Source organism: Podarcis melisellensis (assembly GCF_964234715.1).
Source record: "Podarcis melisellensis genome assembly, chromosome: 12".
Lineage (NCBI taxonomy): Eukaryota > Metazoa > Chordata > Lepidosauria > Squamata > Lacertidae > Podarcis > Podarcis melisellensis.
The window spans coordinates 13329165-13343294 of NC_138544.1; the positions used below are offsets into that span (position 1 = coordinate 13329165).

At 43.5% G+C, this 14130-nt stretch overlaps 1 protein-coding gene across 4 annotated transcripts in view; it reads right to left on the reverse strand.

Moving 5' to 3' along the window:
* The window catches only part of ZDHHC3 (zDHHC palmitoyltransferase 3), a 45929-nt gene extending 32316 nt beyond the window's left edge, over positions 1-13613 (reverse strand). For 2 of the 4 annotated variants that reach the window (XM_081883051.1, XM_081883052.1), the window contains exon 1: positions 13416-13613. The gene's annotated coding sequence lies outside the window, so the exon portion shown is untranslated. Of the gene's footprint in view, positions 1-10609; positions 10836-13415 lie in introns of those variants that run through there. The other 2 variants (XM_081883053.1, XM_081883054.1) reach the window with 2 other exon arrangements.
* Positions 13614-14130: the final 517 nt, after the last annotated feature.

Genomic DNA, 14130 nt, shown 5'->3' on the forward strand with positions numbered 1-14130 from the left:
CTCCCTCTTCAACAAAAACCCACAAATGAATAGAACCTATCCACGTGACACTGACACAAAACCTTGCGCATACACTATGTAGAAGAATGAAAGTTTACTTCTCCACCTCTCTTCTCCCCCAACTTTATACTGCCTATAACACGGGTGACTCACATCGAACATGAATGATCTGTAGAAAGAACTCTATGAACTTCTTTAATAAAAAACAAATTTTAAAAAATAAAGACTCCCACTTGAACTTTCCGGTTGCTAGAAACAACGTAAGTCTTTTGCTCCTTGGTGAAATATTAGATTGTTTCCCGATCATGTTTTGTTTTCTGTTTTTAAAAAAATATTTTTTATTAGTTTTCAGTTGCAATAGTGCAATAAAAGCCTCATTACAACAATGCCAAATTATACTACCATTAATAATGCCAATCACTCAAAAACCAAATTATACAATTTAGGTGGTAGAATTGATGGTTTGGTGATTTACTCTATTTAATAATTTATTTACTCTATTTAATTTTATAATGAATGATTTTACAGTGTTGTTTGTGCTGTACTTTTGTACTGTTTTATTGTTGTTAGCCGCCCTGAGCCCAGCTTCGGCTGGGGAGGGCGGGATATAAATAAAATTTATTATTATTATTATTATTATTATTATTATTATTATTATTATTCTGCGTTTCAAAATCTTATAATTTTCTATTACACCTCCAGTCAGAATCACAAACCCTTATACCACAGCTGCAATTTTAACGACTTCCATTCGCATTAACACCTTAAATGATTTATAATCCTAGAGGTGAAGTATTCAAACTCTCTCTTTGTTGTTCTTGTTTGTGGCAATTATTCTGTCCTTGCTGTTTCTTCCTGTCCTTGTAAAATATTATGTCTATCTTTGGTCAGATGTTGCTGTTCTCCATAATGCCTTGGGTCCTTCTTCCGATAATATCTGGGAACTAAAGTAATTCTCTGTGCTTGTCTTTGGCTTTGTTGCTCCTGTATTGCATACTGAATCCTACTCTCCTGGGCAAGTGTTTTGGTAAAAAGCTTGGATTCTAGGTTCTGAGGGCATCCCCAGAGAATAACCTTGCGAATAAGCCAAAATCAAACCTTGCGAATAAGCCAAAAGAAGATTTCTCTAGCCTACCAAGGTGTTAGTATTCTATGCAGAATATGGAGAAAGGGAGCCTATCTTCCTCCTCTACAGTCAACATGAAAAGGTCTTCTACTAAGTGGATTAGTGGCGGAGCAACAGAGCAATATTCTGCAAATCTGCTCCATTTCTGGGCCGGCTGAGGAAAGGGCTTTGCTTCTAACATGGCTAATACAGATTTCATCACTCTCTTTTGCCAACCTGCTTGTCTTCGTGGGATTTCCAGGTGCCTACGGCTGGCAGGTGAACCAGCCAGCCGTACACCTCCGAATTGTGCAAAACGGAATGGGAAACCACCATAAAATGAGATGCAAGGGTAGCAACAGCTCATTACTTGTTGGTACAACTAATTATTCCAACCACTTGAGAGAGAGAGAGAGAGAGCGCCGAGCAGAGCAAACTTCCCCATAAATATACCTCAAGTCGAGGCAGGTGCCTTCATTTACATTTAGGAAACGCCCCAAACTCTGTGATCTACCAAGAGTTTGTGAACAGTGCCAATAGCTCAAATGTATGTGCTTTTTTTTAGGCATAACAGCAATCCTACTGTATCGGAACATCTAGTCTAGCATCAAGTTTCTCACAGTGGCCAGTCAGAGGATAGACAACGTTCCTTTGTATTCAAGCTCCAACAACTAGTATAGTAGAACCTTGGTTCTCAAACTTAATCCGTTCCTGAAGTCCGTTCCAAAACGAAAGCGCACTTTCCCTTAGAAAGTAATGCAAAATGGATTAACACGTTTGGGTCTCCAGCTGTTGTTGGACTACAACTCCCATCATCCAGGAACAGTGGTCAAGGATGATAGGAACTATAGTCCAAAAACATCTGGAGACCCAAGTTTGGGAAACCCTGGAGCATTCTATTTTGTCCCCTTGACTTTAATTTTTTTTTAAGCAAAGGGAGTAGATTAAGTCAGACTACTATAGAATTCAGAAAACTGGTCTCAGACATTCAAATAATCTATACGATCAACATGTGTGTAGTCTTGGAAGTAACATTAAACCACTCTAGTATATTTACAAAAGGCAAATCAAAAGTACTTAAAAAGTAATGAGAGTCTAAGACACCACCTATAATAAACACAATCAATAGTCATAATTTATGTCTGTGAAAGTACTTCTATAATCATGCATTTGATGGAACACTTGTTGCCTGAGAAAACTCACACAAGGAAGATGCTACAGTTTATTTTTTTCTATTCGCCCACATGAATACTGCTGTGCTATCTGAACAGATCTGATTATCTTCATAAATCAGACAGACTAGAGCCAACATTTGTGCATACAGTGGTACCTCGGGTTACATACGCTTCAGGTTACAGACTCCACTAACCCAGAAATAGTGCTTCAGCTTAAGAACTTTGCTTCAGGATGAGAACAGAAATCGTGCTCCGACGGCGCGGCGGCAGCAGGAGGCCCCATTAGCTAAAGTGGTGCTTCAGGTTAAGAACAGTTTCAGGTTAAGTATGGACCTCTGGAACGAATTAAGTACTTAACCCAAGGTAAAGGTAAAGGTACCCCTGCCCGTACGGGCCAGTCGTGACCGACTCTAGGGTTGCGCGCTCATCTCGCTCTAGAGGCCGTGAGCCGGTGCCGTCCGAAGACACTTCCAGGTCACGTGGACAGCGTGACAAAGCTGCTCTGGTGAGCCAGCACCAGCGCAGCACACGGAAACGCCGTTTACCTTCCTGCTATAAAGCGGTACCTATTTATCTACTTGCTTTCATTTGTGCTTTCGAACTGCTAGGTGGGCAGGAGCTGGGACCAAACGACGGGAGCTCACCCCGCCGCGGGGATTCGAACCGCCGACCATCCGATCGGCAAGTCCTAGGCGCTGAGGTTTTACCCACAGCGCCACCCGCGTCCCTGATAACCCGCGGTACCACTGTATAAATCGCCTCTCAAGCCAATACTCTATAGAGGCAGAATATAACTTCGTGATTGTTGTTATGTAGCAACAAGCTTGGGGTAAAAAGTAAAAAATAAAACACATATACAGTATTTCTGAAGGAAGCATGCAAACAGAAGCACCATATTTAAAAGTAACAACCCTTAAGAAAAAAAAAAAGATTTTTAAATCTATGGACTTCAGAGTCAAGCGTTATTCTATTTAGCCTCCAAGTTTAATTGTCTAGTCTACAGACTGAGGGCAGGAAATATGGCTATGATGTGACAAGCTGTAGAAAACTGATTTCCACTGCACAAGTACTACTTCTACTCATTTCCACAAATAAAACTTTGAAGGAAGTGGAGAGATTAACAGCATAAGGATGAGGACCAATTTTCTTTAAAAAACAAAACCCTGCCAGCCAAATACATTGGTTTCTACACTGTATAACATACAGCTTAATGCTAAGGTCTTCTGTACCACAACAATTCTGGTATTTCAGGCACATTCAGACAGTTGCGCAGCTAGATGCATGAGTGCAGCATTTTTATAGGACAGGGTTTGAGTTTTATTACTTCAAAAGACGCAGTTACACACAACGCAAAAAGCATCAGAAAACAAGACTCATGATGCCTCTGATATGCCTGCAAATGATTCAGTCCTGTCCTAGAAGCACACAAAGCAGCAACAGAATAATCCCTAGCAGCAGCAAGTTGCAGAATGTACCCATTTTTTAACAAAACGTCTGGAAAGCTGTACTTCTTGAGTAGGAGGGTAGAATTAAATATTAGCTCTCGGGGACACCAATGCAAACTGTTATCTCCTAGGTTAATAACCTACACCCTGTAGTTGGGGTTAAGTATTAAATGAAAGGTTTTGGAATTATGTATTTTTCACACAGAGTGGCAGGAAAACTGCCATGCGGGCAAGACTGCTATGTATTCCATGTGTGCCGTTGGAGAATCAGTATAATACAGCGGTACCTCGGGTTAAGAACTTACTTCATTCTGGAGGTCCGTTCTTAACCTGAAACTGTTCTTAACCTGAAGCACCACTTTAGCTAATGGGGCCTCCTGCTGCCGCCGCACCGTTGGAGCACGATTTCTGTTCTGATCCTGAAGCAAAGTTCTTAAGCTGAAGCACTATTTCTGGGTTAGTGGAGTCTGTAACCTGAAGCGTCTGTAACCTGTGGTACCACTGTACAGTGGACGCTCGGGCTGCGAACATGATCCGTGTGGGAAGCACGTTCGCAACCCGCAGCGGCGCATCTGCGCACACACGGGTTGCAATTCGGCGCTTCTGCGCATGGGCAAAGCGCAATTTAGTGCTTCTGTGCATGCGCGACAGCCGAAACCCGGAAGTAACCCGTTCCAGTACTTGTGGGTTTCGGTGGGTGCGTAACCCGAAAAAACGCAACCTGAAGCAGCTGTAACCCGAGGTATGACTGTATATGTAAACTCAACTGTTATGAAGAAGAATATTTATACATACATACATACATACCTCGCCTATCTGGCTGGGTTTCTCCAGCCACTCTGGGTGGCTCCCAACTGAATATTAAAAACACAATAAAACACCAAACATTAAAAACTTCTCTAAACAGGGCTGCCTTCAGATGTCTTCTAAAAGTCAGGTAGTTCTTTATTTCCTTGACATCTGGTGGAAGGGCGTTCCACAGGGCGGGTGCCACTGCCGAGAAGGCCCTCTGCCAGGTTCCCTGTAACTTCACATCTCACAGGGAGGGAACCGCCAGAAGGCCCTTGGAGCTGGATCTCAGTGTCTCGGCTGAACGATGGGGGTGGAGACGCTCTTTCAGGTATACTGGGCCAAGGCCATTTAGGGCTTTCAAGGTCAGCACCAACTTTGCTGGGAGCCAATATAGGTCTTTCAGGACTGGTGTTATATGGTCTCGGTGGCCACTCCCAGTCACCAGTCTGGCTGCCACATTCTGGATTAGTTGAGTTTCAAAGGTAGCCCCACGTAGAGCACATTGCAGCAGTCCAAGCGGGAGATAACCAGAGATGCACCACTCTGGCGAGACAAAAACTTGATCAAAATGAGCAGTTTAAGAACACAGGAGGATGATCTATTCTCCCTGTGCTCCTGGATTTATCAGAAAGAGAAAACCCTGTTTTCCAAACTATTGCCATTGGAAACAGATGCAGCAGGGTATAACATCTAGCCACTGGTGCATCTCTTAACCAGTCATAGCAAAGCAAGGTAATAAAGCCTTCATTGTCCAGAGTTGCAGAGAAGACCAGAGATAAGTTATCTCCTGTAATGAAATCTCCTCTATTCACCGGCCATCTGAGGCTCCTTGAATTCTCAACTCTTCTGCAGAATCTGCTAAGCAGGGTTTGACACATCTGTGTGATTTAAGGCGATGTCCAAAATACTGATCAAGTGTTCTGAGATCATGTCCACATACAGTCGCACATTGGATCCCGAACGCCTTGCAAGTCGAACATTTTGGCTCCCGAATGCAGCAAACCCAGAAGTGAGTGTTCCGGTATGCGAACATTATTTGGAACCCAAACGTCCGACGGGCCCCCTGATTGGAGCTTCCTGCAGCCAATCAGAAGCTGCGCTTTGGTTTCGGAACATTTTGGAAGTTGAACGGACTTATGTAGATTTCCATTGGTACAAAATGCATTGTGTTGCTGAGTCTTCCTTTATCATCAACTGCCTGTTTATTGATCAGTGTTAAAAATTCAGATATATAAGCTAATCCACCAAATGGTAACTTAAACCTAGGTTCCAGCTGCCACAACGGAATGTCTAGGCACTGCCTTTAATAATAATAATAATAATAATAATAATAATAATAATAATAATAATAATATTTTCATTTCTATATTGCTTTATATTTTGAAGAAAAAAACTCAAAAGTGGTTTGCAACACATTTAAACAACCCAGAATAAACCAAACTCAAGCTTCAAGGAAAATATTTCAGATCCTTCTCTAAGCGACATTTTGCTTTCCCCGTGTTTATTCACCAACTTAATTTATAGAGCTGCCCCACAGCAAAAGTGCTCCGGGAAGCCAGTGTGGTGTAGTGGTTAGAGCAGAGGTAGGCAACCTAAGGCAGGATGCGGCCCAATCGCCTTCTCAATCCAGCCTGCGGACGGTCCGGGAATCAGTGTGCTTTTACATGAGTAGAATGTGCTGCTTTATTTAAAATGCATCTCTGGGTTATTTGCAGGGCATAGAAATTTGTTCATTTTTTTTTCCTTTCAAAATATAGTCCGGGGCCCCCACATGGTCTGAGGGATGGTGGACCGGCCCACGGCTGAAAAAGGTTGCTGACCCCTGGGTTAGAGTGTCGAACTAGGACCTGAGAGATCAGGGTTCAAATCCCCACTCAGCCGTGAAACTGAGGGTGACGTTTCTCCAGTCGCAGTCTTTTAACCTACCTCGCAGGGTTTTTCTAGGTATGAACTGAGGAGTGGGATGAAGCATGTACTCCTTGGAGAAAAAGGCAGGATATAAATGCAGTAAGTAAGCTCTTCTGCTGAAGAAAGATGGAGGGGCCGCAAGGATTAAGGCTTTCTGGGAGATGATCTATAATGAAATGAAAAAGGTATTTAAATATACCTTCTTGAAGAAACCAGAGGCCTTTCTCCTGGGCATGGTGCCAAAGAGGGACAGAACTTTTTTTATGTATGCAACAACAGCAGCAAGAATACTCATCACAAAGTATTGGAAGACACAAGATCTACCCACCCGGAATGGAATACATGGAACTGGCGGAATACATGGAACTGGCGGAAATGACTGGCAGAATCCGGGACCAGGGAGATGACTGGCAGAATCCGGGACCAGGGAGAAGAGTCGGTAGAAGAAGATTGGAGGAAATTTAAAGATTATTTACAGAAACATTGTAAAATCAAAGGATGCTGGAATGCAGCTATGTGGTTTTAGTAGTAATGCTATAAAGGATTAAGTAAAAGTGGATTGTTAACAGGTCAAATGTAAAGCTATAATATATTAAGATAAATTATTAAGATAAAAACAAGGTGGAAAGGATTTGCTGAAATAACTAATGGAACTAGAATACAAAAAGGGAGGTGTGAGGAGGTCAAGGAAACAAGCAAATGAAAATAAGACATGGAAAGTTGGATGTGTTTTTAACTGTTTTTTATATTTTTCCTTTTTTTGGTATTATGTATTTTTTGTTTTTTCTTTCTCTTTTTCTATTTCTGTAAACCTTTTTGAAACCCCAATAAATATTATTTTTTTAAAAATGAAGAAAGGTGGAGGGGCCGGCCAGAGGGAGAGGTCAGTCGGTTAGCTGGCATCCAGAGATCTCCACATGGTCGGAATTCGACCCGCACCAGTCACAAAACACGCCTGGCAAATTTCCATCACTGCTACTTTTTATGAGACGTCTCACCCTGTGTGTTTCTTTGCACATTAGGTTATGCCACACACAGGACTGGTCACTATCTTTCAGAAAAAACTACAATATTCACCTGTAGCTTCAGAAGAAATAACTGTGTTACTTCAGAAACCTTCTGGTTTATGACTACCAGAGGGATCATAAGAAACGTCCTATTTCATCCGATTGCCATAACTGGGCTGAAAAGGCAGTACAGTGGTACCTCAGGTTACATATGCTTCAGGTTACAGACTCCGCTAACCCAGAAATAGTACCTCGGGTTAAGAACTTTGCTTCAGGATGAGAACAGAAATCGTGCTGCGGCGGCGCAGCGGCCCCATTAGCTAAAGTGGTGCTTCAGGTTAAGAACAGTTTCAGGTTAATAACGGACCTCCAGAACGTATTAAGTACTTAACCCGAGGTACCACTGTAAACACATTCCTGCAAGCAGAAATTGCTTTAACGGAGTGAAATTAAAGATAATGGGGATACAAAATACCGCCTAGCTACTTCTATGCAAACACAGTGTACAGCCAAATGAAAAGCAATTTACTCGTCGTACTCATCTCATTTAACGCTTACTCTAGCCTTAAGATACTAAAATCTATTCATTCATACGCTGCGGCTTCGCACAGTAACTATCCTGTGAAACTGCTCTGTGAAGCCATTGTACAGCCAAAGAACAAGTACCAAAAGAGCCTGAGAGTTTGTCAAGACGGCAATCTTTCCCCCTGGACAGCTCTGCGCCACAACACAAAAACTGGTGTATCTGTGTATTTGTGCTATACTATAGGGGTCATTTAGAACTTTGCCAGCACGCAAAGCCTGGAACAAAATGAGCTCTCAATCTTATTTTCCATTGTTTTAAATCCCATATGTTGGTTCGTTCCATTTGCATCCTAGATCCTACTTTTCCCGCTGAGAATTCAAGGCAGCCTCACAACATCCCTGTGAAGTAGGACAGGCCAAGAGATCTAGTGAGCTTGGCCTCTCCAGTTGTGGCCTCATCCACTATCTACAGCACATAAAACTTCCTTCAAATACGGTTATTGTGGCTAACAGATGTGAAGCGAACTGCAGGAAAGTGACATGTGACCTTAGACAACATGTCTTGGGACATAAAATTTGCTTCTAATAGGCAAATCAAGGGAAATTTATGGCTCGAAATATGTTAAATTCTGCGTAGCTTCTCTTCTGTGCCCAAACATGCTTCAAATCTATCCATGCTCAAGATATGAAACCGTTTACTGTTGGAGCTGCCAGAACCAGTCGACTGAACGTTTTTTGGAACTACAGTGGTACCTCGCAAGACGAAATTAATTCATTCTGCGAGATTTTTCGTTCTGCGAGTTTTTTCGTCTTGCGAAGCACGGATTCCCTGGGTATTAACAGTTTTAAGAAAAAGGAAACAAACTCGCAAGACGTTTACGTCTTGCGAAGCAAGCCCATAGGGAAATTCGCCTTGCGAAGCAACTCAAAAAACGAAAAACTCTTTTGTCTTGCGAGTTTTTCGTCTTACGAGGCATTCGTCTTGCTAGTTCAGCAGAATTTGCAAAGGTGATACACTTATGGTATCACAATTCAGGGCAGACATGCTTTTACTGCACTTTAATTTGCGTGTGATCAAGTTACACTAAGCCAGATTATGCAGATGCAATGCTTCTGCTATCCCTGTTTTGGATCACTTCTCTCTCTTTGCATTCATGCGATTAACCAATTAACTTAAAACAGGAATACACCTTAAGAGGAGAATGACAAAAACAGAACGTCTGTATAAAATGAATACTGTCGTTTCTTAACAGCACAATCCTAGACATGGCCTCCTGAAAAGCAAATTCAAGTGCAATGAGAGTTGCTCTCAGGTCAAGAATGTGTTATCACAGGACTGCAACCTCAGATAAGAAATAACATTCATGTAAAAGAGCAAACAGATGATCAGAATAAAGTTATTTACTATCCCACACAAAGGCAAATCTTAAGTCCTGTAACTAAAGGTTATCCACAGTCTAGCTCGCATGAACAGGCTGTAACAAAGAATAAAACAGCTCTGTACAAGTAAGAAAAGTTACGGCTATATATTGCTAAACTTGAAAAATAAGTACCTATTTCACCACTTAAAATGTACTCCTACTGCAAATTTATGCAACTGTCTCCTTTTGAAAAACATTGCAATAAACTAATTTACGTAGCTATAAAAATCACAAATTAATCCGAGAGATAAAACAATCTAAAGAAAGTGTTTTCTGAAACTTTCTATTTGTTTTAAGTGTTGAGGCCAAAGAGTAGCATCCCCACCTTTTGTTGGGATATTGAAGAATGCTAACAGAAAATACTGTATTTTTCGCTCTATAACACGCACCCGACCATAACACGCACATAGTTTTTAGAGGAGGAAAATCCGTAGGCATGCCACCCGTAGGCATTCCCTCCACAACACGCACAGACATTTCCCTTTACTTTTTAGGAGGAAAAAAGTGAGTGTTATGCTGCAAAAAATACGGTAATTCAAGGCTGCACTACAGAGTACTGTACATTTAACAAAGAACTGTTGGTTACAGTGACAAACTTTTACATTCCTCTTAGAATTTAGGTTACTGGTCAATTAACTGTTTACAAATCAAGATCTGAATACTGACCCTAGCCTTATAAAAGAAAAGCACTGCTTAGCACGGCAAACATTGCTTGAGTTATTGAAGCCTTCCAGCCATCTCAACCACCAATTTAACAATGAAGGAAAAAACCTACACAGGAGAAATCTTTTATCAGGTCCACACATTCATTTACTAGGCAAACCTTGAGGACACAAAAACCTCACCATATTTAACAAAATTACCCTTCAAGCAGGGACGCGGGTGGCGCTGTGGGTTAAAGCCTCAGCGCCTAGGGCTTGCCGATCGAAAGGTCGGCGGTTCGAATCCCCGCGGCGGGGTGCGCTCCCGCTGCTCGGTCCCAGCGCCTGCCAACCTAGCAGTTCGAAAGCACCCTCGGGTGCAAGTAGATAAATAGGGACCGCTTTCTAGCGGGAAGGTAAACGGCGTTTCCGTGTGCAGCTCTGGCTCGCCAGAGCAGCGATGTCACGCTGGCCACGTGACCCGGAAGTGTCTCCGGACAGCGCTGGCCCCTGGCCTCTTGAGATGGGCGCACAACCCCAGAGTCTGGCAAGACTGGCCCGTACGGGCAGGGGTACCTTTACCTTTTTACCCTTCAAGCAACATGTTGCTGTCCGATTATCAGGAAAATATGCCGTGTTTAACTTTTATCTTCTGGAATTTACTGCAGCAGGAAAATCAGACCCGACCATTATAAGTATTTGCCCAGGTCCTCAAAAATAAGAGAGTAACTTCATAGGCTTAGTACATGAAGAGAAGGCTTCTTCTTTCGAGAGACTGAGTAATGTTGCAACACTCCTCTACGCAATAAGGGCGTGTCGAGATTGGAGCTCGTCTCATAGAAATGTCCTTTTTGTCCCACAGAATTCATCATGTGTGTATGCACACATGCAATTCCTCTGCCAGTAAGTTCAGGCTGAGCTTTTTTCAGTTCCAGCATACTTAATGTAGATCATTACACTTCCCCATTTGAGAGCCCACTGAATTTAAAGGGCTAATAACATAGTTTATTATGTTTTCCTCCTGAAACAAGGATCTCAGGGTGGCACATATGAATCCGTCCCTTATCCCCACAGTTACCCTGCAAGACAGGCTGAGAGATAACAGCCAGCCCAACATCACTCAAGAGAACTTCATACATAAAAAGTCCAAACTAAAGAAGAGTGCATAACCAAAGTGATGGACTAGGCCGAAATGGCAAAAATGACAGTGAGGATCAGGCACCAAGAAGACAAGAAATTCAGTCAAGACTGGAAAAAGTTTACAGAATATCTTAAGGACCGCTGTGTATACTTAAAAACGTTAGGAGGATTGTTATAGCACTTGTAATATGATTTAAGGCAAAAAAGGAGATAATATGAATTGGAAAAATGTACTTAGATGCAAAAAAAAACTTGGGGAAATTGGAAACCAGGGGTGGGGGTAGAAGTCAGAGATGTAAGTAATCCCAGAAGTGTAGAAATTGAAAATTATGTGAATGTATAAGAATATTGTTTTAAAAATGAAAATAAAATATTAAAAAAATAGAACTTGATAGATATGCAGATATTTGACCCGAGTGTTAGAAAAGCTAGGAGCCAAATGGTTTCTGGGACCTGGGTTGTAGGTGCCAAAACTGAATGTCTAGTCGCCACCGAGGGCAGGAGAATTGGCAACACTTTTTATTTATTATTTTAATAAGCAGGAACTACTATGCAATTCACATAAGTGACACATTGTTAATACGACGTTTTTTCAGAAATTGTTAATACATGTTTAATTTGGTGTTTACAATAAAAATATTGGTACCATCCTTGAGTTTTCAAAACACTCTTTATTGTTAAACTCCTTAATATATTGTTTATCCTTAACTTGGAAGCTTCAAAGCACATACCGTACATTTCAGTAATCCTTGAGTGTCAGCCAAGCGCAAAAACGGCACCCAGACTTTTGGAGGCGCTCGCAAATGGAGAATCTTTAGGTGCAAAATGTGCCTTGATAATTTCAAACCCTGTTTGACCCAAAGTCTTCCCAAATTCCAGCGCTTCACCAACTAACACAACACAGATAGAAGGTACATTTGTATGGTAGCGTAGTTCCACCAGGATCACCAAGCAGGTGAACGTGAACTTCTGCTAACAGAAATTAGCAAAGGAAACAGAGTAGTTCTGTATGTTTCCTAAGAATATAACTCTTGTGTTTTATTCCGTTTTTGTATGTGTTGGAAGCTGCCCAGACTTGGGGGGGGGGCAACCCAGCCAGATGGGTGGGGTACAAATAATAAAATTATTCTTACTGCTATTATTATTGCAAGCAACGTAGCCCAGAAAACGCAGCCCAGCAACCTGCGGTTCAAGTGTTTCATCCAACCCCTTTCCCCTTTAAACTTCATCCAAAACAAGTACAACCCAACCAGTTAGCTCAGGTGGTTTAAGAGCGCAAGGCTGAGAACACCAAGGTCATGGGTTCGAACCCCTGTACAGGCCTCCTGTATTGCAGGGGGTTGAGACAGTTAACCCTCAGGTCCCTTCAGGGGAAACCCAGCCAGATGGGCAGGGTATAAGTATTAAATTATTATTATCAGTGCTTTTTTTTCTTAAAAAATGTTTAGGGGTATACTCTCCTTTTCCTACTCATTTTGAAATACTGCCCCTCAATGAGGCCAAACTTAGATTCACAAAATGTTCAGGGCCCCTGCTTTTTTCCTAAAAAATGTTTAGGGGTACTCTCATTTTGACTCAAGAAAATCACCATTTTATAGTTCAAATCGGGGAAAACAAATACAGCCAACGGACAAAAGTACAAAGATTCACAAAATGTTTAGGGGTATGCGTCCACCTGAGCCCCCCAGAAAAAAAGAACTGGTGATAATGATTAACTTTACCATTCTACACATTCAAAAGATTCAAAAAGTTCCTATTAGGTAGATTCACATAAAAATCCTACGCCCTTTTAAAATGTGGGGGTTTTGGCGGGGGTTATTGGGTTGTTGTTATTTTTATTATGTATTTTGTGGTTTTGTACAGCATATACTTGGCACAGTAGCCCCCAGGACTGCCTCCAAAGTACATACGCCGGGAGAGGCCTTGTATGGGGAGCATATCTCAATATGGGGAGCATATTTCCATTTTCAGGGTCGTGGGTTCGAGTCTCACATCGGCCAAAAGATCCCTGCCTTTGCAAGGGGTTGGGCTAGATGGCCCGCGAGGTCGCTTCGTGTGACACTCGACTCACCTTGCAGGAAGCGGCATCCCAGGACCTGAGCCACATTCACACGTGCACGCGCGACACGCGCACCCCCACCTCGCGTGCATTTGCTTTGCTGCAGACCCCCCCGGGTCCTGCCAATACTTTCCCCCTCCCCGGGAATCCCCCTCCCTCGCCCCCGGGGTCTCCAGACTCGCCTCCCTTCAACCTACCAGGGCTGGGGATGAAGCAACACGCCGCCGCCGCCGCTCGCGCCTCCCGGGTCCACCTTCCAGCGCCCAGCCAGACGTTCCATCCGCCCCGCCAGCGGCGGAAGGCAGCTCGCGACGCCCCGGCAAGCGCGCGCCTCTACACCTTCCTCTGCCACCAACGCGCTACATTCACGCTCCCCGGGGCGGGCGGGGGAGGAGGAGAAGGAACCAGGAAGTGAGCAGCGCAGAGGCCACGCCCTCCCCCCATCCGCTTCCTCCTCTTGACATAGAGGCCACGCCCTCCCTATCCGATTCCTCCTCTTCCCTGGCGGCCACGCCCTTTCCCCATTCGATTCCTCCTCTTCTCAAGAGAGGCCACGCCCTCTCCCAATCCAATTCTTCCTCTTGCCAGAGAGGCCACGCCCTCCCCCAGTCCTATTCCTCCTCTTGCCAGAGAGGCCACGCCCTCCTCCGTCCGATTCCTCCTCTTCCCAAGAGAGGCCACGCCCTCCCCCCATCCGCGTCCTCCTCTTGCCAGAGAAGCGGCGTCCCTTCGCTGCCCGGCGTTGTGCGCGGGTCCAACGTTCCGGGCTGCTCCGAGCGCCGCCCTTTTTTTAGTTCCCGCCCGCCGCCCGGAAATCCCAGGGCGGTTTACCACAGGGGAAAAAGACACAAAATACGGAATAAAAGCAAAAGCCAGCGAGAAACTCTCGCACAACCCAGGAACACATTGAAA